This window comes from Acipenser ruthenus, chromosome 25 (genome assembly GCF_902713425.1).
Source record: "Acipenser ruthenus chromosome 25, fAciRut3.2 maternal haplotype, whole genome shotgun sequence".
Taxonomy (NCBI): Eukaryota; Metazoa; Chordata; class Actinopteri; order Acipenseriformes; family Acipenseridae; genus Acipenser; species Acipenser ruthenus.
Window position 1 is genome coordinate 24719987 of NC_081213.1, and position 18406 is coordinate 24738392.

The 18406-nt window shown below is 36.8% G+C and overlaps 1 protein-coding gene across 14 annotated transcripts in view; it reads left to right on the forward strand.

The window, feature by feature from the left end:
* The window catches only part of LOC117413594 (plasma membrane calcium-transporting ATPase 2-like), a 146197-nt gene that overhangs the window by 57304 nt on the left and 70487 nt on the right, over positions 1–18406 (forward strand). The window lies entirely within an intron of this gene.

The window sequence follows — 18406 nt, forward strand, 5'->3', positions numbered from 1 at the left end:
GAAACAGGTTCGTCTTTTGGCTGAACCATGTATGGTTGATGTTTTCTTTTTTTTCTTTACAAATTCCTTGCAGTGTATGTAGTATGGATACCTTCTATTATATTACATATGCATGTGTCCTGAGACTGTACCTGCAAAAAACGAATCTCTCTTGTACCATTGCTTGAAAATTCCATTACCTTCGTTTTTCAACCTGAGAGGGATTGAAAACGCAAGCCATTGTGTGTCTTGCATATGCAGTTGATCTGCCGGGATGCTAGTCAAGAAAACCCTTGGTTAAGTAAAACCCAGTGGCTTGTCCCTCAATGAATATTTAAGAAAGGTTGATGATGTATGCATTTATTACATTAAGTAACTTCATTCCTACACCCGCAGAGTAAATCACATTGCTGTGGTTTCTCAGTGATGCTGTTTTAATTCCTTGAGTCCAACTATATCCATATTTCAGCGAGGGGTGTACAGTATAGTAATTAATAATACAGGGGGCCAGTTCACCGGCACAAATCAATGATTTTAACATTGATTTTAAAGTCATTTCCTGAGAAGTGCTCTACTGTTGGGTGCTTAGTTATAATTATTTGATGCATCCATGGCATGATAATGCCTTTGTACAAGTCTGCATACATACCCATAAAATGAAGTATGACATCCTATATTATTATTATTATTATTATTATTATTATTATTATTATTATTATTATTATTATTATTATTTCACAATATTATAGGTTTCCAGTCATATGCACTAACAGATCACATCTCTGAGTAAAGTTTCAAATCTGTTACCTCAATGGCTAGCACAAGTTTTCAGTGCAAAACTTATGCTGAGCTTCTGCATTGTCTCAGATGTAAGGTAGCTGTACCTTGCCTGTGAGCCCTTTTCAGATCAGCTTAATGAGAACACCCACATAATCACACAAATTGCTTTGGCTGTCAAGGACAGTGTTTCAGTGAGAGTGGAGTGCACTTTCTGTTTAATGGACTTGTTTGTAACACAAGTGTATGCAGAGCCATAATTAGGCACCGGCAGTGTTTCCGAGCTCCTCTGAAGAGATCCTGCTTATTGACTTACAACGTCAGCCCATGCCAATAGGAGGAGTGAGCAATTATCGATTTTATTTCAGTTTTTACTTCTGGATTTCACTGTATAAAGCATCAAATTATTTGTGGTTTTATCTACTGCATTTTTTTTTTTTACCATTTTACTTTTACCATTGTGCAGATCTACTCCATTTCCAAATCAGTTTCTCAGTGTTAAAAGGCCATTGAAGATATGACACCATTTAAAACTACACTTAAAATGGAGGAGCAGTTGAATGAAACACACTAAGTTAATTTGGTTTCCCTATGTCCAGCCCTGCAAGCATTGGGGGACTTCCTTATACCCGTAGCTCAGCATGGAGTTAAGGGATGCTCAAAACAGTGTTCTCTATTATTTTAAAATAGTTAAAATAATAGAGAAGGAAATTGGCAGTTATTAGTATTTGTTTATTTAGCAGACGCCTTTATCCAAGCCGATTTAAAGAGACTAAAGGCAGTTAAAGGGTTACTGACGCTAAGTGAGAATTTGAGAATCTGTTTTTTTTTAGTATACACTGATGTTGTTTGTATTATATTAAAGCCACCTACAAGATATATGAATTTGAATTCTACTTTCTAATAATACATTAACAGGCCCCTAATAATACAATCTATACAGTACATTTCTAGACATATTAGCATATTACTCTCAACGCTGTGTTCGTTAAATGTTAAATGTCAACCACAAACACTGGTCACAGCCCTAGCTTGGTTTAGAATGTATTTCCGTGATTCCGAATCTTGTTCCTTTAAGGTGTGGAATATTAATTAGCACAGTGTGAGGAGAGCACGACAGGCAATGTTTAAATAGGTGTGTGGGAGGGAGGGGTTTGACTGTGTGTGCTTTCCACGTGCCTGTGCATGAACAGGTCCGATTATGAATGCAGGGAGGAATTATAATATAATATACTGGTGACTTGTCATATATATAAGCACAGACTTCAAGATTTTTTTCAGCAGCATTAAATAAGTATTAAAGAAACACTCACTATTTAATTGAATAAATTAAATTGACTTGTCTTCCTGCATCTTTTACCAAGAGAAGACAGGAACACTGTTTACATCAAAACCAATCCTATATACCCTAAAAAAAAAATAATAATAATTATTAGTGGATTAAAAAAATCTGTAGAAGTGACTGAATCCTGAGAGCCTCATTAACATGTTTCCACTATTCATGGCTTTCTTTCATTAGCTATTCAAATTCAGCTGCGAGCTGTAATAGGAACATACTGAATTCATTTCCAGCAGACGTCCCTCAAGGGTGACTGATTGCAGGACAGATTTAACAGATTTTTTATGTCTTCTGTAAGTTGAAAAACTACCAAACACCACCTGCTTTAAGAATTAATCACCGCAACATCTACCTTTCCTAAAATCTGAGAAATATGTGTGTTGAACATCTTGATTGATGATGGGATCCACATACGATGGAAGCATTTCAAGGCTATATAGTTGTCTGTCACTTTGTCCACAGATGATTGACGTGGCTTAAAGGGACTGCACACACTTTGTTAAAAGATCTGTTATTCAGGGCGAAATGCCTGTCAGTAATAGATGAGTTGAAATGGCATCTTTACTGCATTCAAAACTGAATTGGAAGATTATTTTGTTATATCCCAAACCATAAAGATCTGCAATTGAATCACACATTAGATCATTCTAGATATAACAATAGCAATCTAAAGCTTCAATGCTGCACAGCCCAGAAACCCACACACTGGCACTCCCACACACATACGCACATGCATGTAAAAAAAAAAACACATTATAATGATGTCGGTCTCATAGCAGAAGGTGTTTGTATAGAACTAGCTTTATCACCGTTATGATGACAAATTTGCTGTATAGCTCCTTTAAATGACGAGCTTTATAGTTTTATGACATTAACTTTTTCATCTTTTTAGAAATAAAAAAGAAACTGGTATCAACCTAGCAGTGGGATACATGCTTTGTGAAGTATACCCTTGGTTTGGTCTGACTCTCAGGTTTATTAATCACACAATGAAAATCTTGACTTTGATGGATGCCATTGGCCTGCTTTTGTAATCCTAGCAAACCAGACATTGTATCGCAAAATATAATGAAATACCTGCAGCGCATTTATAAAATAATCAGTCATCGGGACCTATTTATGAAAAACTCTTTTCTTTGCTTTTGTTTTTGTTTTGTTTTTTTAAATGCACGTACAGTACATTAAATACATTCTTCGGGTACCATAAGAGCATGTGACCTGACCGTGAGTAAACCAGAACTGCAGAAGCTAGCTGGGTTGACATTTCATCATTATGGTCTTATTCATGCTGGTAAAGTAATGTATATGCCAGTGACTGCAATGCAGTGGTTTGCACGCTAATCCTTTATAAATAAAGCCATGAATGATCCAAATGTAATTTCCAGACCATCAACCTGCAATGCCAAACAAATGGAAGGGCCCATCTAGACAAAGAGGAAGCTATTGTTCAAAGCACTCATAAAGTTTTTCTGTTTTTATTTCATTATATTCTGAGCATTTATAGAGCTGAGTTATTGCCTTTCACCTGGATTGCATGGGGTCAGTCTCCTATCTGTTCCTAGCTTCTACCATGGTCCCTTTTCCAATAAGTTGTAGTGTGTTTTATAAGGTATCAGGATAGCATCTTTGATTCATTGTCAAATTATTTAAAAGCAGCCCATCCATGCATTATCCCTGTAGACAACTTATTTTGCATTACAAATAAATTGGGCAATCATGGCAAACAAACTTGCATAATGTAAGATAGAGGATCTAAAAACAGTGGATGTATTATTTCTCACTGTCCTATACTGACAGAGTAGTGATATTTATCAGTATACAGCAGTGTGTTTGGAAGAAGTTTTTATACATATACATATTGATACACCTCTCCTCGGTGATAGAAAAATAAATAATCTAACACGTTGTTTTATTGACATTTTTTTCCCCTGTCCACTGTTTTTCTAATTTACTGCAAACCAGTTTCAGGAGGGCTGGGAGTTTATGATGCAGATAATTGGTTATAATGTCCTTGACATTTCCCAGTGCTCCATCATGTTACTTAAAGGAGGCTGCTGGAGGGAAGGGGGAAGCCGAGGAAACACTGTCTGTAGTCTTTTGATGAAAGTGGTTTCGAGAATGTTTCCTTCTTCTTTAAAGATGTAACATTACTGGAGAGTGAATTACAATGCACAGAAACATTCAGGGGTATGAAAGCAACACATGTCATGGCAATGGTGCATTTAGATTTAACAACGTCAACTTTGTAAACCATGTGACTTTTAAAAAGCTTCCTGTTGGTAATTATTTCGCTTTGTTTTTTCCTGGTTCAGCTGCAACAAAATTGTGCTTTGTGTGATTTTAAATGGTGATTCTATTTCATTCGATTTCCTACTGGCTGTTCCCCTAATGACTGGCATGATTGGAAGCCAATCCCTGATATCCCTTTGACCCCATAGTGACTACCTATGCAACTGACCAAAGGAAACACATGGAGAGAAAGCTTCCATTTTCTATCGTTATTTTCCTCCCTTTCCCCCATCACACACACACCTTCCTGCTCCATTGGGTTTTTTTTCCCCCAGTCTATTGTGAGGTACAGGTATATACACCAACACCTCCGTTCTCATGTGCCTGTATCAGTCTTTCAGCATTACACAGTGGCTGTGTACTGGATAAAATTAGTACAATGGCTCCCTGATGATTTTGTCTCTACTCTGGAGCTTGTCAAGGGCTGCTCCCTCGTTTTTTTTCTTCTCAAATGACCTTGTGCTGAGCTGTGTTTGTTTAGTAAAGTGGTTGCTAGCGTGCAATTCTTTTATGTAAATTGGGCCTTCACGTTCATATGTCACATCGCATTATTATCTGGCTCCCTAAAGAAAGCTATTTATTATGCATGAGCAGCATTTTTCAGTTACTGTTATGCTGCATGCTGGTACCAAATAAAAAATAAATAAATAAATTCAGAGCTAAGCAATGGGAAAACATTGCATTAAAACTAGAGAACCTTCCTCTAAACAGGTGGTCATGCAGTAAGATATGCTACCACATACTGTACTATGTTACATATGTTTTAGGTAAAGCATATGGTGGAGGGGGGGGGTTCAAAACTCAGCGTTATTGTATGGAACTATGGTATAGTAATGATAGCTACTATAACAAGTGATTTACAAATGGAATTTGTTAATAAAATCAATCCAATAATGCTTTGAAATTGACTCGATGAGGTCGTTAATGAACAAATTTCTCGGTCTCAGTAAAAAGCTTAATTGCCGCAGGTCACGTACATCACTTCCTTTCTCAACGACTAATCAAAATGCATGCTAACGAGATCAAGAAAAATAATTTGCTGTTATCACCTGCTGTTGTACTGGGAGTTGTTAGTTATTATACATGTATACCATTTATGTAACACTTCATTATATATTTATTAAGCTTTTTAAAATGACGATAGAAATCTGTAGCCCAATACATAGTGGACCTATGTGCCCTGTTGTACACCTGTTCTTCGTTCGTGTGTGGATTAGATACAGGTGTTAAAAGCCAAGGACGCATTGCAAATCCGCAATCACCTGTAAGGAAACATTATTGTAATATCTGGTATGCCGTTTTCTATACCAAAAATTTCATTTGTATAATTAAAATAAAATATACAGCAGAGGCCAGTTGTCATATAATGTACATACCCAGAGTTCAGATAGACTACAGTTGCACTGATAAATTCTGTAACATTACACTAGAAGCAAATAACGGTATATCATTTTAGCAACACAACAAACGTTCTGTAAGGTTACAAATGGTTAAAACAAGTTCATAACCACAAGTATAGAAAAGGCTAAAATATTTACAATACTGACCTACTAGTATGCCATCTGGTGTATTGGGTCTCTGAAATGATTTACACATACGTTCCAGGTGTTATAGAATGCATCACAAATCACCTGCAGGTTTAGTCAATGGAACCCCTTCCTGTTCACCTATGTATATGCATGGTGCTGCAGGGATTTGAGTGCAACGTGTGTGCAATCGATGGCTCCCATTACTCTGGGAAATCCAGCAATGTCATAAAACTCCCTTTTAAAATGATTAAGTGGAATACTGATATAACCATTAACCCTCTTTATCAAGTCACCCGTGACCCTTTGAAATGACCCAGGGGCATAGAAGGACAATGCTGCCAACACCTTCATATGCGGGGGTACGGCACGGCTGACAGAGGTCTACAATAGCTGTCCTAGCTGGTAAATGAACCCTGGTCCTGTAAACCCTCTCTCTGTATTGTCGGCGTCTCTGCCGGGGTCTATTACATTTTCTGCTTCTGCTGCTGCAACTGCTGCCTCTCCCAGCAAAGCCAGTTATATACTTTTTCATTAATTAACAGCCTCCTTTTCAAAATGAAAATGAACTCCTGATAAATGATGACAATTAACACGGATTTCCTTTTAAATTCCCACGCAAACAAAATAAATAGTCGCAAGAAGCCCTGCTCGTTAAGATATTAACGTTATATCAAGACCTGATGGGATTTAGCCATAAGAGACTATATTGTTATGCAATATAAATCCCAATCAATAAACCATAAAAAAACAGCAGAACAGCAGAAGAAAAAAGAGGATTATTTAATGTGTAGGGAATAGCTCATACAGTACGTTATAGCATTGATCAAACTGTCTATGTTAAAATATATTTTCACTCGATACAATCCTATTGGAGAAATACTTGTACAATGGAAATTGTTTTTACATTTTTTTCTGGCTCATTCTTTGTCTAATTAAACCTTTACACAAGAGATTATGTTCAGAGTAGTTGCTGTCTTGTTTTATACAGTGTAGGTTACTGCCAGCCATCTCATGTTTGTTATATGATGCTGTTCATTTCTAGGAATCCAGCTGTATGCTCTGTGCAAAATAGGTATACAGCTGGATTCCTAGTAACGTGGAGCTTCATATAACAACATGAGATGGCTGATAGCAACATAAAAAACAGGAGAGCAACCATGCATAGTTACAGTATGGTTTAAGTCTGGGTCCAGCAACAGAAGTATTAGGCAAGACCAGAATAAGTTTGTTAATGTACAAACATGTCATACAATAATTTACAGTCAATGAGGTTTTTCAAAATGCCCTTGAGGAACTCAGAAGGGTGGTTTGAGAGTTATGATTTTTCAATCTCTTTCTTATTTATTTTTTACTAAATACTTGTTGCTGAAATAATGTGCTTTTCAGACAACCTAAAACCCAAACAACAAAAGCAAGAACATGCAACGTTTCCAAAGTGAACCGATTCAAAACATCCAAAGCAGTGAATCTGGAAATAAAGGGAAACCTTGTGATTGATGTCTTGATGCTTTGGATTGGTAAATAAGGCCTGGTAAATAAGGCCTCCTTTTTTTTTTTAAAGACAGCTCAGTGTAAAGCTTTGCTGCGTGACCTTTCCTGTCACCACCTCGTCCTAATTTTATTTGAGGGCTGTGCCCATGCTACAGATCTCTGCTCTTTGACTCACCTTGTTGTGTAGGTGCAGCTGTAGCCTGACACACCGCTCAGTGGTGAGATGAAGAGGTGTGTGTGTGTGTGTGTGTGAGTGTGTGTGTGTGTTATTACCTCTTTGGATGCCCTTTTCCAGCAAGCAGTCCTCCTGAGGGACAGATGGAGCTGTGCTTCTGAGCTGAGGAATGAGTAATGGCTGTTGGGTGGCTGCCTGTGGTAATAATAATGATTTATGCAGGAGGCTAACTGGAAGTGTAGCTGACGAGTGTGTGCTTGTTACTAGCCTAGCAGGTATCTTGCCTGAGGTGTGCTGGAGGCTATGCATTAGCTGGATGATTGCCATGTATATTTTCTCATAGAAGAGGGGATCTGCAAGGTTAGGCCATGGCATTATAAGCTATTTAGTACAGGTGTGCCTCAGGCTGTGCCAGTCTCTACAGTCTGAAATGGCCACAGCTCAAATGTGTTTTACTCTGTTTTTTTGGGGTCCTGACTATTTACATTATTTCAGTTTGTGCAGTGATCATTTTTGAAAACATTAGGCCAAGCAATATATATCCCCCCCGCCCACCATGCACGCCACATTTGGTAGATACAAAAATGTTTGAACCTTTAGTTAAATATGTATATCGATAGTCTGTATAATCTGATGATTAGTAAATATACAAAAATAAAAATAATAATAATCATGAGAAAAGGTGCTCTTATCATTCTCACCACGTTATTTACATTTTGTTCTTGGTTTACAGTTTAATAGAGTGTTGTTTTTATTTAACAATCTAAGTATGACACATGGATGATGGATTTCATCTCCACATGGCTTTCCTTTTTTAAAACAGTTGTGCTGTACACTTCATCTGAAAAGATGCCTCCTGGAATATTCCAGTATAGTCAATAAACCTGTGCACCTGTCAATACTTGACTGGATCACAGTAAATGGTTGTTACAGTCAAATGAAAATGCCACCAATGTAAACAGATGCTAGTTGTCCTCGCCCTTACTGCCTAACCCCAGGGTCACTGCGGATATCAGATCAGTAAAGCCTCTATTTGGTATATTGCTGAAATAAGAGGTCTTTTAAAAAGCTGCTGACCCAAGGCCAGACAACAAGGGAACATTCATGTTTGTACAAATTTGTTATCAGTTGTTGTGTTCAGCTGAGACTGCAGCGTAGTCTTCTCACAACGTGTCATAAAGGGTGAGCAGAGAGCCAAAGACCATTGAGTACAGGTGTACATGAAGCTGGTGCTGTGTTTATCTTATTGTAAGATGCTGTGCGTTTTCGAATCAGGATTAGATCAAGATAAATCATTATCAGATGATGATGTGATTAGCAGAACTACTCAGAGATTTGGAATCATTAAGATAATGATTACAACAGCTTAGGTGAGCAGCAAGTCTGGGGATTATGAAATAGGATTGTTTTTCAATGTAGGGGACGAATGAAAACCTGAAAAAAAGAAGCATTTTTATGTTTCCACAAAGTAATATTGCTGCTTGTTAGCTTTTCCTTGTTTCACGCGATTAAATTGTAATTTCTGCAATGTGAAGCCGACTCACATCTAGAGTAGTACCATGGCACTTATTGTTTACCAGTAAAGAGCGAGTACTGTAGTAGCTGTTTTTCACAATTAAGCCATGAGTTATTTAAAGACTGTAAAAAGTAAGTAAAAATATAATACTAAGAAACAGTAGGAGTGTTACAGATGAATGGCTTACAAAATGCAATACAGAAGCCTGGAGTTGCAAAGTGGACTCCAGAAAAAGAAAATGGAACTGTAAGCGTGCTTTGGAATGCAAAATTATAAATGGCTGCAATTACTGAAAAAGCATAATCCAGCCACATAACCACGTAAGGTGCTACAACTTAATATGCATATTTTAATAAACTTTTGCAAAACCATTTTTTTTTTTAAAATCAAAAGACTGATTTTACTTTTGCATTGAAGAGCTAGACTGTAATTACCTTCTCAACAACAGCAGTGAAAGCTGACCAATTACTGTTTGTTTGATTCACAAAGGTCATGATGTGAGTGGATTTGAAAATGTGTCATGAATTCGTTTTTCATAAATTGTGCTTTTTTTTAACCCTATACATTAATATTGATAATTTTCTTTACCTTCTAAAATGTTTAATGGTGGCATGTGGCATTTCAATAAAGGAGTAATTTGATACCGGACTGAAACAATATACTATTTTAACCTAGTATATAAAGCTTGGCTCTATAGTTCCTGTATATATTGTATAATACCCACCCGATGGCTTGTATTGTATTTTTTGGTGCAAAGGCTTCCATGCTCACATTTTGTTTCAACTCTAAATGGGAACTCTTTTGGAAAGAAGCCTATAGATGCTGTTGAAAACTAACCTTCCCCACTGTGTGATGACAAAATGGAAATAATGCCAAGGTACAGAGGCTCTCAGAATCTTTATTGATTTCAGATCATGCTTTTCAGTGTCACATTTAATTACTGTCCCTGACTGCGCCTACGGCAGTTAAATTAATACATGAAATTCAATTATCCATGTACTGCTTAATTCAATAAGCTTACCTTTCCAAGACAAAATGCTGCACTTCTCTTTTCCAACCAAAAGCACTGGAAATTATATTACACCATGCATAGGGTACCAGTCACTAGTGTCGACGACTGTCTATAAATACATACTGTATGTACTGCACCAAAGAGAGGAAGTTAAATCTTGTATTATTTATAATAAAATATAAAAAGAAATTGGGAGCAATATGATTTTTCAGGGCCCATGAAGATCTAAGACTATGTGTGCTAACAACATGTAAAAGCAACTTCAAAACTAGGTATGCTTTGGAAGTTATTTTTGGTGTTAACTGTTTAAAGTGTCTTGTGTTCATTGCTGTACAGAGCTCAGTTAATGTGTCCCCCTTTTATTAGAGGTGTAGCGTCTCCTGAAATCTCAACCCTATCATTATACTGCATGATGCACTTGGAGAAGCAGAAGATTGGCGTAGAATGTGTTATCTCACACCAATAGATAACACAGCCTTATGGTAAAAAAAAACCTCATTGCGCCTTTCCGCACCAAGTACTTTGACACTAGTACCACTCCAAATGCCTTCCTTGTATTTGCTTTACCACCCACTAAAGATAAACATTTAACTGAACAAAAAATAAGGAATACCTGTTTTTGTGGACAGCAGTGTAAGGGGTATTGAGTTTATGTAAAAAATAAATGGACACTGTTAATATTGACAGCATTGTTGGTTCAGATCTGTTATGTTTTAAAAAACAAAACCATTTGTTTTTTTTTTATTGCAGAGTGATACATTGTATCTGTAATGGAGTGTGCACAAGAGATCAAACATTCTCAGTGTACATTAAATGCTTGGAGATGTGGATGAGTTTAATCTTATTTCCCCTTCTTTCCACTGGGATTTACAAACCAAATCCATTAGAATGTTATGAATTACAGGCTGCTGAGGTATTCTCTGCAATAGTGAATCTGCTGTCTTTACTTCTGCACCACTCTACTGCACCTGGGTCATTATCAACAGCTGCATTGCTGAAGGGATTTAGGATGCAGTGTGATTGGATGCTCCACGAGAAGATTAAACACATACAGCTGTGGCCAAAAGTTTTGCATTACCATATAGAATTAACAAATTCTGCTTCATAAAGTCAAATGAAACCTGCAGAATAATGTTACGTTAATATATAATTACATACCGCTGTGTAGTTTTCCATATATATTTAATGGAAAATTGTAAAAAAATGGAAAAAATTAATATTTCGAAAATCTGATGTGAAATACCTACTATTATGGCTTGTGCAATATTATTTTGTGGTTTATTTGATTACATGATGTTAAATAAAATATCTAAATTATGTTCATATAGTTATTTTTTTTAGTTATGTCTCAATCCTAAAATTATTGGTCATGCAAAACTTTTGGCCATAGCTCTACTGTTTATATATTCAATAACTAAAATTAATTATACAAATGGGCCTGTTTTTTTTTATTCTGTCTATACCAGTTAACAGTCTGCCTTCATTATTTTCACCATGGAGGAAAACTTGTTATAAAATGGATCCTGCTGTTATAAAACTAGCATGAAACAAGGTTTAAGCAGAGACATTTACATTGTTTTTCTCCTTGGCAAAAAAAAGAGTGGCAAACTTTGCACTGGTACAATCTGAATGTAAGCTGGGCCAGACCGGGGGATCTCATGCGGTTTTGTGTTGAGGTTCATGGGGTTAAGGCATTTTTCCCAAAAAAGAAAATAGCAGCTGTTTGTAGAATTCATGCAACATGTCAAGCTGGCTGGCTGCCTCCCCTGACAAGATCAATTGGAGCGAGCCTTGTAGCCTTGGAGTGTGTGTCCTCGATTTCGTTTCTTTTTAGGACATGCATCAAGGGGTGCTTTATCAGCTCAGGAAACCAGAGTGCAGGCAGTTTCATTCTTTAGCTGAAATCTATTGGAATTTTGTTTTACAATACATAACGTTTTGTTTTTTAAGTGGAAGGTTGCTACAGTTATGGACACAACCATAGTTGCCTAAATATAGCCCACGTTCAACAGAATGGTTTCAGTTTTCTGCAAACATTTATTTTAAGACTGTTGATGCTGGTTTTGCAAGCGAGCCATATAGTTTATAGATTATCAACTGGTTTCACTTATCTATTAATTAAGACTAGTGTGAATTGAGTAAAACAAATTACAGTTAAAGCAGGAGGCAAAAGGCAGAGAGGACAGAGAACACTAACTATACTCAGTTCAAGAGTCATTCACTGTTAACAACAGTGTAGAAGTTCTTAAAAACAGGAACATTGTTAAACATGAATTATACCCTCAATTGAAAAATAATTCAAATTAAACCTTACCAGGGTTTGCTGTGCTGTCAGATTTTATTTTTTAAAATGTGTTTACAGAATGCAGTCACAAATCAGTAAAGAAATGCTCCATGGGGTTTTTGCAGCCATGGTAACACCAGCGATGTTAAAGAAACTGGAATTGTGTGATGCAATAGAATCATACTTTGATACCTCATGTACATATATATGTATTATGCAATTCTAGTTTATTTAATATCACTGCTGTTACCATGGCTGCATAATCCCCATAATCTCCATGGTGCATTACTCAACTTGTGTGTATATATATGATGTGAAGAATATAGCATGTATTTTTTTATGCACTTGCGTAAAAGGCTTACATGCTTAGAGCAGTTCATGTTGCCATTCTTGAAAAGCTCACTGTCTGTATCAAGAAAAGTGGCTCTATGCAACACACTGCCATGCATAACAAAACAATAAAAACACAAACAGGTCTATTCTGTCCTTACTAGCTATTCATCTTAAAAAATGGAAGCGACTTGTTGGCAGATTTATTCAGCATGTTTGAATGGAGCTTTCACTGTGATGCATTCTCCCTGAAAGCATGTGTCGTAAAGGCCTCTATAATTGAGTTAACTGATGAGCAAACCTGCTTGGTAATGTACCGGAGTTTCATTATGAATCTTGGCTCATGTAGCCTCTAAATGTAATCATTTAGCCATGCATTTCCTACATTTAAAGAATGTAACAGTAATTGAAAGGCCTGTTTATTTCTTAATTTTGCTACTGTATATTGTCGGTATTATTTCATAGAGGTCAAGTAACAGGGCACTGCATTTAGTGATGCGCTACCAGATCAAATAACAGATTTAAGCAATGGCAGCCCTAACTGTCACATCCGTACAAGCACTGCCTAAGGCCTGTACCTTTCAATTTGTGATGGTTTTTCAATGGGTGATTGATTGTGACTCATAAGCCATATATAACTGTAAGGACAGCTGTAGGATTCATTGTGGTTAAATACAGAAAGCTGCCATCTCAATTATGAAATCAATCAAGCAGTGGGATTGTGCCTCTGTGTACATTCTACAGAGGTTGATGGCTCTCAGACCAATTCATATTCTCTGTATTTCTTCAGTATCGTGTTACTCATATACATCCATATGTAGTTTTGAAGGTTTGGTACAGCTTTCTAAGGTTACCAGTGCTGGTATGTAACAGAGCACCTTCATGAAATATTACTGATGTATTGCAATAATAAAAACACTGTTCAATGCAAACCGTTCAATTTCATAGACGATTTTAACTTGGGATAAGTTACCACGGCAACATCATTTTGTGGTGGCTTGAATAAAACTGAAACATGAACTTTGTAAAGTAATTGAAATTAAAATAAAAAAATATGTGGTTCTAAAGCTCTATCTAGAGCATATTATATGCAGGTTACAACAAACTGATACTGAGGTACAAAAGATCATTTTATATATATGTATATACATAGAGAGAGAGAGAGAGAGAGAGAGAGAGAGAGAGAGAGAGAGAGAGGGAGATTTGACGTTTATAATTTAAAGCTACAGACAATGGAACCATATCAAATAATGGTATGCATGTTCTAGTTAGGAGAAGGGCTTAAATATCTCCTTTTGACTAAACGTTGTTGATGTTGAATACAATCTAAGCCTTATTGGAAGTAGCAAACATTCCTAATTCTGGGTTTAAGATTTCTTTAACCTGTTTAAATCCCGTAATACGAAATGCAACAGTATTGGGAGCTGGATAAGAACTCAAAGATTAAAAAGAGAGCAGATGGAGGCAGAATATTACATTTCTTTTTCTTCTCACTGGTGTGTGGGAGGCCTCATAATTCTAACTGAATATACAATTTGTGGAGGAGATTCGAATAATTGTTTAGCCTTAAACAGATGTTTACCCTCCGGGTTCCTAGAATTGGGATTACGCATTAAGACTCAAACTCATTATTTACTGTAGATAGATAGATAGATAGATAGATAGATAGATAGATAGATAGATAGATATTCCCTTTGGTCACTGCGTGCATTATTGCACCCTGTCAAGTTTTCTGTTTCATAATCCATATCTCCACAGTACTTACTGTATTTTAAATGAAGTAAAATGTATGTGTTAGGGTAGTAATAAACACAATTTTTGTAGGACAGAGAATATGGTAAGATGGCAAATAACTTCTGCAAATCTGTATAAAGTCTAAAGAATCATTCAGATTGGGAGGGACATGTGCTTGTTTATCATCATTTATCAATTAGGTTTAATCAATGTAGTGATTGATGGAATTGATGAATTAGGCACGTCCTCAGTTAGTGATAGATTGTAGTGTGATTTGGCTTGGCTACAGAATTGACTGCAGCATTTTGTGATTAAAGACTGAGGACATTATTTCTAGGCTGTTATTTGAATGGATGCAATCAGGACATGGATTGATTGCATTGCTGATCAACTTATACAGAGCAGTTGCTTTTGTTTTTCCAAAGTCGTTCTAATTCTAACTATATTACACCCCCCCCCCCCCACCCCATTTACAAACCATACATTATTTTGTTTGTTTGGATACAAAAAACACAAACTGGCAACTGTTTTACCACTACAAAAAATACCACTATAATATTTAATAGTACAATAGAATACGATGCTTATCTTACATTGTTTGATCTATTCCAAGTTTAAAAGGAGCTTTGTGAACTATCATACCCTATTTCAAATAGGAATTAACAGGTTTACTTGTTGTGGAGCAGTGAGTTGCAGTGTCTTAGTGTTCTGGTTTGAGCCTGAGCCATTAGTTCCTGTTTCTATTCAGGACCCTGGACAGGTAACATGTAGAATACAATACAATGGAATGAAGGCTGCAACACTGTCAACAACGGGCTAGTCACTAAAAGTCTTTTGAACATCACTGTAACCCCATGATGGAATAACAACCTGATACAGTATATCCAGACCTATAGTGGTGCTTACTCAGTGTCAAATGGGGCTGACAACATGTCATGAATTGGGGTATAATGGCCATTCTATTCATCATTCAAGAACCATTTTGTGGACTACAATAGCTATGTAATGCGTTTGATGATGTACTGTATTATGATTAACAGCCTCATCATGACACGCATCATGTTTTGCTCACTTCTCCTCTGATAGGTGGATTTGGCACACTTGAGTATATTACTGTAGTTCCAGCTCTTACAGCAGTAGTCACTGTACGCCACTGTTAGGTCAGCATATGGAGCATCTCTTAATAAGGATTCAGGAAGCTGCTAATATTATAATTAATAGACTTTGACACTGGCTTGATATGCTTCTGGCACAATATACAGGATATGGATGTTTTGGCAGTTGATTGGACCATTGCAAGCGAAATTGCAAATATTAGTACTAAAGAATAAATGTCTGACAGAAAATGCTTTTCCTGTTGTTTTAGCTTGGTACATTGATATTCATGCTCTGTTTAAAAGGCTTCCCCAGCATCCAACCTGTTACAGTGGCTTGATAGGCGGACTCACAGATTCATCACTGGTGGCAATTCGCTTTGGATTAAATTGGCTTTATTTCAGTGCAAGTAGCTATTATTTTATAATGAAATAATGAATGCTTCCCATGTGCACATGGGGCACAGGCAATTCCTGCAGTGTCTAATCAGCACAGCAAGAACACGTCTGTCTGGAGTGTACTGGTGCAGTGGATTAGGGCTTTAAGTACTACATTTTTCATGTTTTTGAATTTTGTCCCAGTACAAAGTCAATATGAATCATCAATGCAGCAATCAAGTAGAAAACCATCACCTCCTGCACCCAAATCCTTTTGTGACGGCTCTTTTTAAAGTCTTGTTTGCATCCAGTTCCAAGTGCCAAATAAGAAGACATGTATTTCCCTGTGTTCACACTGCATTGGTCTGAAGGCTGATCTGGTTAAATAACCAGGATTAAGGGAGCACCGATTGGCTAGTGACATTCTAGTCTCCATTGGACCACCTGTTGCCGCTTCATCATCCACATTTAACTTAGCACATCATTCCGCACTCAAATTCTATGAACATATTCAAAAAAAAATTGTTACCTGGTTTGCCTACATGTTTATAAAAAAATAATAATATTGAAATTAAGATTCACCTTTAAGCAGGCCTCATTAAAACACAGTGGCGGCGCTAGGTAAATTAACACGACAGGCTCTTGCCACCTAGAAGGATGTGTTCTGTGCCTGTGAATCAGAGTGCCGCTCAGACTACTGTGTCATACTATTAACATATCCATAGCGTGGAGGGCTCCCCTATAGCATCAGAATAATTTTGAATGAAGTTTTGTATTCAGTAGCTAAGATATGAAGGAAAAAAAAAACAGTAAAGGCTACAGCTACTGTAGTTTCGCTGGATTTCGAAATAGCTCTGTTCACAGTTGTATTTAGTAGTCTCAACTATTTTACGCTCCAATATTATTTTAATTTGTCCTGTATGATCTGTATGATGTGGATGTGGAGCCAGAAAGATTGAAAATGAATGGTAACATTTCTGTTCCCAGTAGCAGCCGGATTTTCACATTGAGAAAATAAACCAGTAAAATAATATTATAAAATGATGTTTCTGATTTAAGACACTGAAGCATTAAGACACGGCAGGGGGTGTGATTAACATGAGATAATCCCACCTGTAAAAGGTTTAAGGCAGTCCACATCAAGTTGTGCCCCTTTATGCCTTTAGGGGTCTCATTAACTCATGTCAATCACACCCTCTGTCATGTTTTAATGCTTAACACTACCCTTTAGATCTAATACCTCAGGCCCTTCAATGATAGTCAATAATGATTGTCACCTTTGTAGTAAAGAGTTCAAACAACATATGCCTTTATAATGCATGTGTACAAAGTATTTAAATCAATTAAACAACCAACATATAGATCCCTTTGAACTTAAGTTTTTTCAATACTCACGGAGTACTATATTTTGGCAATGACTGGTTTTGGGTTTAGTCTAGCTAATGAGGCTGTTCATAAGGTATAGATGAACACTGACTTGTCGTGTCAAGAAATTTCCCAAAGAAACAACATGCAGATGGAGGTAGATTGTTTTGCAAATCTTGTAATGTGACTTTGGAGAAAATACGATTGATCGCTATTTAGCTTCAGAATCACACATTAAACAAAATAATACTGTTAGAGGCTGCTAAACATAAGGTAAAGCAAATAACAGCTTTCAGAAAACAAACTTGAAAGTGCAAACAAAAAGTATTCCTGTCGGTTGCAGCCAGGTTAAATGAGTACTACAGGTACGATCCAGCACAGCCACCTCGCTTCAAACAACCTGCTGCTTACTTTTTAAACGCAGTTCGAATTTTAGACCCGAATAGGCACATTTTCTTCCTTTTGACTCTGTACTAATAAAATAAATTCCCGGATGGGACAAACAACATGAACATGCTGCATATATGACCTTTATTAAAGAATGCCAGATGCCCTTGCATATACAAGTTTTGGGACTGTTTCTAATCGATCTCCACATCTGTATAACTTGGCAAAGCTTTGCCTTATACTTCCAACCAACTCAGTGGATGCAGAACGTACAGTCTCAATGTATGGGCAAGTCTTCACAACACAGACAGAGAATGTGCTGGGGGATGTTGCCTCTTGCCTTTAGCAAATGACAGCACTCAATTTTAGTAAGGCCTTTATAGTGCTCTGAAATATTATCTATTTAGGTTTATTTACTGTTTCAACAGGTCCGTGAAATGTCAGTGAAATCCTAATTTTATTCCATAACCTACCTGCGAATAATATGCAAATTATCTGCAATTCAAGTAGACCCCTAGTAATAATGCATGCAGTTGCCATGGATGCAAGTGCCTTGTTAAACCTGAAAAGTCCAAAATTAGTGTTTCAATTATATGTGAGTAAAAAAAGAGCTGTGCTTACATGGATTTCTCATTAAATACATGGACTCTAGAGGAAATTCTGGGTTTTCTAGCAATGTTTAACCTGCACACTTGATACGATCTTAATATTGTGATACCAGCATTCA